The sequence below is a fragment of the Dipteris shenzhenensis genome, chromosome 21 (genome assembly GCF_047967505.1).
Source record: "Dipteris shenzhenensis isolate YYH24624 ecotype China chromosome 21, Dip_SZ_1.0, whole genome shotgun sequence".
NCBI lineage: Eukaryota > Viridiplantae > Streptophyta > Polypodiopsida > Gleicheniales > Dipteridaceae > Dipteris > Dipteris shenzhenensis.
Window position 1 is genome coordinate 29,073,134 of NC_141616.1, and position 7,026 is coordinate 29,080,159.

Here is a 7,026-nt window from a genome sequence, read left to right on the forward strand (position 1 = left end):
GACTATTTAAAATAGTTTTGCAAAAAATTTATAGATTTGTATAGAAAAGGGGTACATTTTATTAATGAAAAAATTTACAGATAAGGGATTTTAAATATAGGCCTTGAACGCATGTGATATAGAGGGTTTATACATAGTGACCCCCCTGAGAAAGATGTGCTCTATGTTTCGAAGCTCAGTAAGAACCTTTTGTCAGTACGTCAAATGACGGAACACAATGACAAAGTTATCTTCAACGGTGATGAATGCACTATCAGAGACAAATCCAAAAGATGTCAGCTAGTAGCAAAAGGTGTCAAGGAAGGATGCTTCTATAGAATACTAGCTACAGTACCAGATAAGCATGCCATGTTAGCTCAACCACAACAGATGCCACTATCTGCAAAATGGCACAAGAGGTATGGTCATGTCAATTTCAAGTACTATTCCGAAGCTATAGTTTCTTGGAAATGTTTGCGAAGCATGCTGCCTCGGCAAACAAAAGCAAACCAACTTTGACAGAAGTACCTCTCGTGCATGAGGTATTCTTGATTTGATACATACAGATGTATGGGGTTATGCCTAGACCCGCAGCATCAATGGTTCACTTTACTACTTGACTTTCATCGACGACTACAATAGATATTGTTGGGTCTACTTTTTGAAAGAGAAATCTAAAGTGTTTTCTAGATTTCAAGAATTCAAAGCCATGGTAGAAAACTAGACAAGCAGAAAGATCAAAGTCATGAGATCAGATAGAGGAGGTGAATACATGTCTTTAGTATTCATGAACTTTTGCAAAAATCACAACATTTGAAGACAATTCACATGTGTATATACTCCTCAGCAGAATGCAAGAGTTGAAAGGAAGAATGGGACTTTAACTGACAGTGCTAGAGCAATGCTTAGTGAAAAGCATCTTCCGAACAGTATTGGAGAGAAACAATAGCTACAGCAAAGTATTTGCTTAATCGGCTTCCTACCAAACCGATATAGGGTATGATTCCTTATGAAGCATTCACTAGACACAAGCCACACATTGGGCATCTCCGCATATTTGGTTGCATAGCATATGCCCACATACATGATGATCATCGTAGGAAATTTTATGCAAAGTCACGCAAATGCATCATGGTTGGCTATAGTGAAGAAAGCAAAGTAGACAAGTTGTATGATCCCATGAACCGCAAGGTCATTATCTCCAAAGATGTAATCTTTGATGAGGAATCAGAATGGAAAACCTCACCTACATAGGAGATAGAAGCATCGACTTCACAGTCATCTACAGAATAGGTTGATGAAGAAGAGCAAAAATTGCCAACAAGACCCCAAGAAGAGCCACATCAGCTTAGACAGTCTACTAAGGAAAGCATACCTCCATCTAGATTGACATATGATCAAAAAGGCAAAGCAATTCAGGTTGAAACCACCAACTATGCTCTTATGACTACCATCATGGCTACAGAAGAGCCAGTGTACTTCAAAGATGCAATAGATAAGCTAGAATGGCAAACTGCTATGAATGAGGAAATGGATGCTTTGTATAAGAATAATACTTGGGAATTATGCGACCTTTCACCAAGAAAGAAGGCCATAGCAAACAAATGGGTATACAAAGTGAAGTACAATCTAGATGGCAGTATTTAGAGATACAAAGCTAGCAGACTAGTTGCAAAAGGATTTGCACAACAATATGGTTAGGACTATGATAAGACTTATGCTCCAGTAGCAAAGATGGATTCCATACAGTTCTTGATATCACTAGCGATACTCAGTAGATGGAATGTGTATCAGCTCGATGTCAAGAATGCATTTCTCAATGCTTATCTAGATGAGGAAGTCTACATGCAACAACCAGTAGGTTATGTTGAACTAGGAAAGGAGAATAAAGTTTGCCATCTCAAGAAAAGTCTCTATAGCTTAAAACAAGCACCCAAAAGTTGGTACAGTAGAATCGACAAGTATTTTGCTGATCTGGGATACATGAAGTCCAATGCAGATCATACTCTCTAGTACAAAGTTCAAGGGAAAGACATTACTATTGCACTTTTGTATGTAGATGATCTGATTGTGACAGGAAGCAAGGATAGCTTCATCAGAAAACTGAAACAAGACTTATCTGCAGAGTTCGACATGAAAGATCTTGGACTTACGCACTATTGTCTTGGAATTGAGTTCTGGAGAGATTCAGATAGCACATTCATGAGTCAGCTCAAGTATGTTGACAATGTCCTGAAGAAGTTTCATATGGCAGATTGCAAGATTGCAGCCACTCCCATGGAATAGAGTTTGAAACTTACTAAAGATTCAGAAAAGCCTACAGTCAATGACAGATACTACAGGCAACTCATCGGATCTCTTATATATCTGACAATCACACAGCCAGATATTTATTATGCAGTAAGCTCACTAGCACAGTTTATGGCAAATCCATAGTCTCACTAGAATGCAGCCAAAAGAGTCTTGAGATACATCAGAGGTACAAGACAGTTTGGAATAGAATATAGAGGAAGTCATCCACGGTTGCATGGATACTGTGACAGTGACTATGCTGGAGATCATGAGACTAGGAGATTGACATTGGGATATGCATTTTTCCTTGGTCAAGGTGCTATATCATGGCTCAGAAGACTATTGTCAAAAACAGATTACTTTGATGAGTCAAAGCGAACAACAATATATTGTGATAATCAATCGGCTCAAGCATTAGCCAAAAATTCCAGTATATCACTCCAGGACAAAGCACATTGATGTCAGAGAGCACTTCATTAGAGAAAGAGTGTTACGTGGTGAATCACAGTGCAACATTGTGATAGCAAAGAGAATGTTGCAGACATCTTTACCAAACCACTGAGTAAAGAGCTATTCGAGAAACACTGACTAGCTCTTGGTTTGATGTAGAGGAAGGACATTCCCATTAAAGGAGTGTGATGGAATGTAATGCTTAGTCCTTCTTTGATTTCCCAGAATCATCATCTTGAGGGAAGGCCTACTTCATGATGTTGATCTTGAGGTGCGATCCCAAAATTGATTCCTAGCTAGAAGTTGTACCTCGTAGGTGTGATCGCTAGGTAACGTGGATAGCCCCATCTTTTGCACAAGTTTGTAATTAACGAAGTTGTGAGAGCTGCTCGGCTCAAAGAGAATGTGAACTCTTTGGTCCCCCTAACTTTTCCATAAACTTGAAAAAGATCATGGGAACCAAATAACGAATTATTAAAAGTGCAATTACAAGAAAGTGGGCAAGTAAGAACATTTACAGAAGTACTTGTCCTTGAAACTTGATTAGCTCCCTTAGCTTTGGTAGCTGGATTTGCATGGAGCTTTGGTCCTGGCACTTGCTTTTGATTCTTGCACTTAGGACAATCATTCCTAGTGTGGCACCGCTCCTCGCATATGAAGCAACGTCCCTCTTTCTTTAGCTTCAAGGTATGAAGGAAATGGGCACGACCATTCTTCGCCTGAGTCGAATGGTTTTTGGAGGCGTTGTCTATAGACTTCAACTCCCCAGTACCAGTGAGTTGGTCAATGATCAAATGTTGAAAAGGGATGATCCAACATCAAAGAAAAGAAGGTACACTTTCATTAACAGGGTGCCTAAACAAAGAGAGCCTCCAAAACCAATGTACAAAATGTCACTAGATTTGGTGCATCAGGTTTCTTCCATCGATTGTTGTGGGAGTAGGTGTTGCCAACATGCAGAGCAAGATCTCTTAATGAATCTAAGGAATAACTTTTGGGGCAGCTCCTTGGAGTCTCGTACAAACTTTGTATACGATGTGTTGTCAACGGCTTGGCATCATGACTACACAGGGAGGATATGCTACAACTTCAGGATAAATGGTCGGGATGTCTGTTGTAGAGCATGGTATGAGATGCATGGAATTCCAAGGACATCATTTTATCGATACAGGGAGCAATTTGAGAGTGGTGTACAGTGATATGTGCATGGCAATTCAGGGATTATGAGGAGGAGTAGGGAGCACATAGGTATGGGAAGGGCTCTCATTCAACACTTTGTGGATAATAGCACAGAGCATATGCCTCACAAGAGTAGAACCATGGAGGATGGTTCTAGAGAGACACAGCAAGTGATACCTGAAGTGTATAAGAAGATAGACGTCCTACGTGAGGTCAACACTTCACTTAATCAACGTGGTTATTAGAGAGAATATCCACATCCACATTTGGCAGGATTTGGAAATTAGACTTAAAAAATGTAGCCCTTGCTAAGATGAGTGAATTCTCTTAATGTAGCTTGTGCAGCCGGATCAAGGCTCAATTGGTAGCCACAAAAATTCAAGATGAGCACAATTCACTGATGGAAGAGAGAAAGATGCATATGATACAGCAACAAAGTTGTAGGAACTTATACTATGCATGGCGTAGGTACTCCGAGATGGATCCAAAAAAGTATGTATGCATAATCCATGATAAGATGGACCAAAAAAAGACGGCAATTCCAAGACTTCGGGTGAGGTCCAAGGACACCGATTTTGCACGGCAATTACAGGTTTCACTCATTGGAATGATTACCCATGGGCATGGAAACAGTCATTATGGACACTTCACCCTCAATGGTTTGTGGCCATCTGATCCCAACCTGACGATTGGATCGCTCTCAATTTGTTTGCGCAACCTCGAGAGGATGGATATGCATGACCTTGGAGACCTTGCTACCAATGGGATTCCTAGAAGCAATGCTCGCCTTTTGAATGCTCTATGTTCAAGAAACGCTTTGGACTCCCATTACAGTTCTAAAGGTGCACATGTTTCCACAAGTGGAGCTAGCTTGTCTAAAAATGTAGATGTCACGATCACAAATGCAAATCTAGAAACTGTATCGGAAAGTCACCCGAAGTCTGTCACGGAGGCCATGACAACTTCCATTGCAAGGGCTACAGACACGTGTGAATTTTTTTCCATCAAATACAAGAGAAAACCCACCCTCTTTAGAGGGGAGTGTTGCTATTGAGCCACCATTCCAAAAGTTGCCAGAGAACTTGCTACTCCAACTAGATAATTGTGGGTCTGAGAACAAAAATAGATACTTGTTTGCATACCTTTCTCTTCTTGTAGCAAGGGGCATTTTCAAGACAGTTCAATTGGGCTTCTTGATGGTAGGGCACACACACGAGGACATTGATGCAATGTTCAGCAGGTTTTCTAAGAGCTTGCGGGTGGGACAAACATTCAATTTCCTGCATCTGATGGATACATTCAAAAATGTACATCATCTTCACCGGCAACATTTGTTCTTACACAGGTTCCTAACTTCAAGGATTATGTAGATGGCTACCTATGTGATGGGCAAGAAATGCTAGTTGGACATGCAAAGCCATTACAATTTTGATTTTACATGCAAGGTGACATACCAATGATGTAGTACAAGGTGCATCCAAAATCACCGAATTGGATGCCCATTGAAGGGGGAATTGAGCTATGGAAGAAAGATAGTGAGGGTCGATCATTGTTTCCAACAGATTGTCCGGATATACTGCCAATGGCTGCATTTGTGAGAGATCACTTGCAAGTAATATCAGGGATAAAGGATTACATTAAGTTTTGGGAGAAATGTGCAAGTGGAAAGAATGCATCCTATGAGTCCTACATTAGGCCAGTGATAGACTATTGGAAAACCATGATCGGTGAGCTCGAACCGGGAAACATCTCAGAGATAGGAGTGTACAGAGAATTTTGGCCAAGAACACAATCTCCTGATGAGGAGGATGATATAGATGCTTGCATTAATGATTTCCAAGGCTATGAGGAATGGAATGATCACTATTGTGGGCCTCTAAAAGGTAAGCCGAGGGAAGAGTTTAGGCCAATGGTGGATGTTAAGAAGGGTGACTTCGTCTTGGTGAGGCCATCAGATCCTATATACCCCATATGGCTTGGGGTTGCCATATCAAGTGCCGAGATGGATGCTGCTTCTCGTAATTTCAAGAAATTATTAATTCAGTATTGGGCACCATCAGTTAAGAGAAAGGGGCTCAGTGATGCAGATGCCTATGTTGATTGCTGGAACAAGTATTGGGCAGAGAATAGGTTGGATCCATAAGTATGGGAGTGTATTGATGCAATTGTCTGGTCATGGACATCAAAATCCATAAATAGACCCAAGAAGATCAAGATTCCACAAAGCGTATGTATCAAAGCACAGGAGAGCTTGCTTGGTATCAGAGCATAGAAAATGGTGTGGATTCTCTCCCTCTTGATCTCCCAAACTTCCATTGTAAGGTGTGTTCTCATGTGATGTTTCTCAATTGTTGTTATCTTGTCAATGGGTATTTGCATATTATTAATATGACAATTTTCAAAAGCTGACCTTCACCAACAACTGCTTTATTTCTAGTGGAACTCACTATGCATGGTGTTTGTTAACACCACCAACTGGTGTTTATTAACACCTCAAGTAAAATATACATGTTGTCCCTAGACGGTGTTTATTAACACCACCAAATACATGATTTTCAAACTCTGCCACAAATGCTTTGTTGCGGTTTTTATACGCAATGAACTGTTTCACAACCAATGAAGTTTTTCATAATCATTGGAATTCCAAATATTAGCTTATTCAATATTGGTAAAATTCCCACAATCAATGGAAATTTTCCCAAATTTAATGAAGCCTTTCCCAATTTTAATGAAATCCACCCAATTTCAAAATTCCCAAAATGCAACTTTTGTCCCACTTTATCTAATACTGTGTTAGGTATGTTTATGATCTTACATCTGATGCCACTCAAATCTCAAGGCGTGCTCCCAAGGCTTGCTCCCAACCCATGCTTCAATGTAGTGTTCGAGAAAAAAAAACTCAACTAGCCAGTAAATTTCAACTAAAATTCGACTAGGAATATAACACAAAAGCCTAAAGTTCTAACGAGCTGGTTTCCTATTACACATGTGCAGAGATCATATGGATTTGTGTCAATCTCTGTGGAGAATGCCACCAGTGGAGAATGGCAGTGGTGCCAATCTCATACCATGACCTGAAAACATGCACAAGGAATGCTAAACTCACATGTGCATTCTTCTATGTAG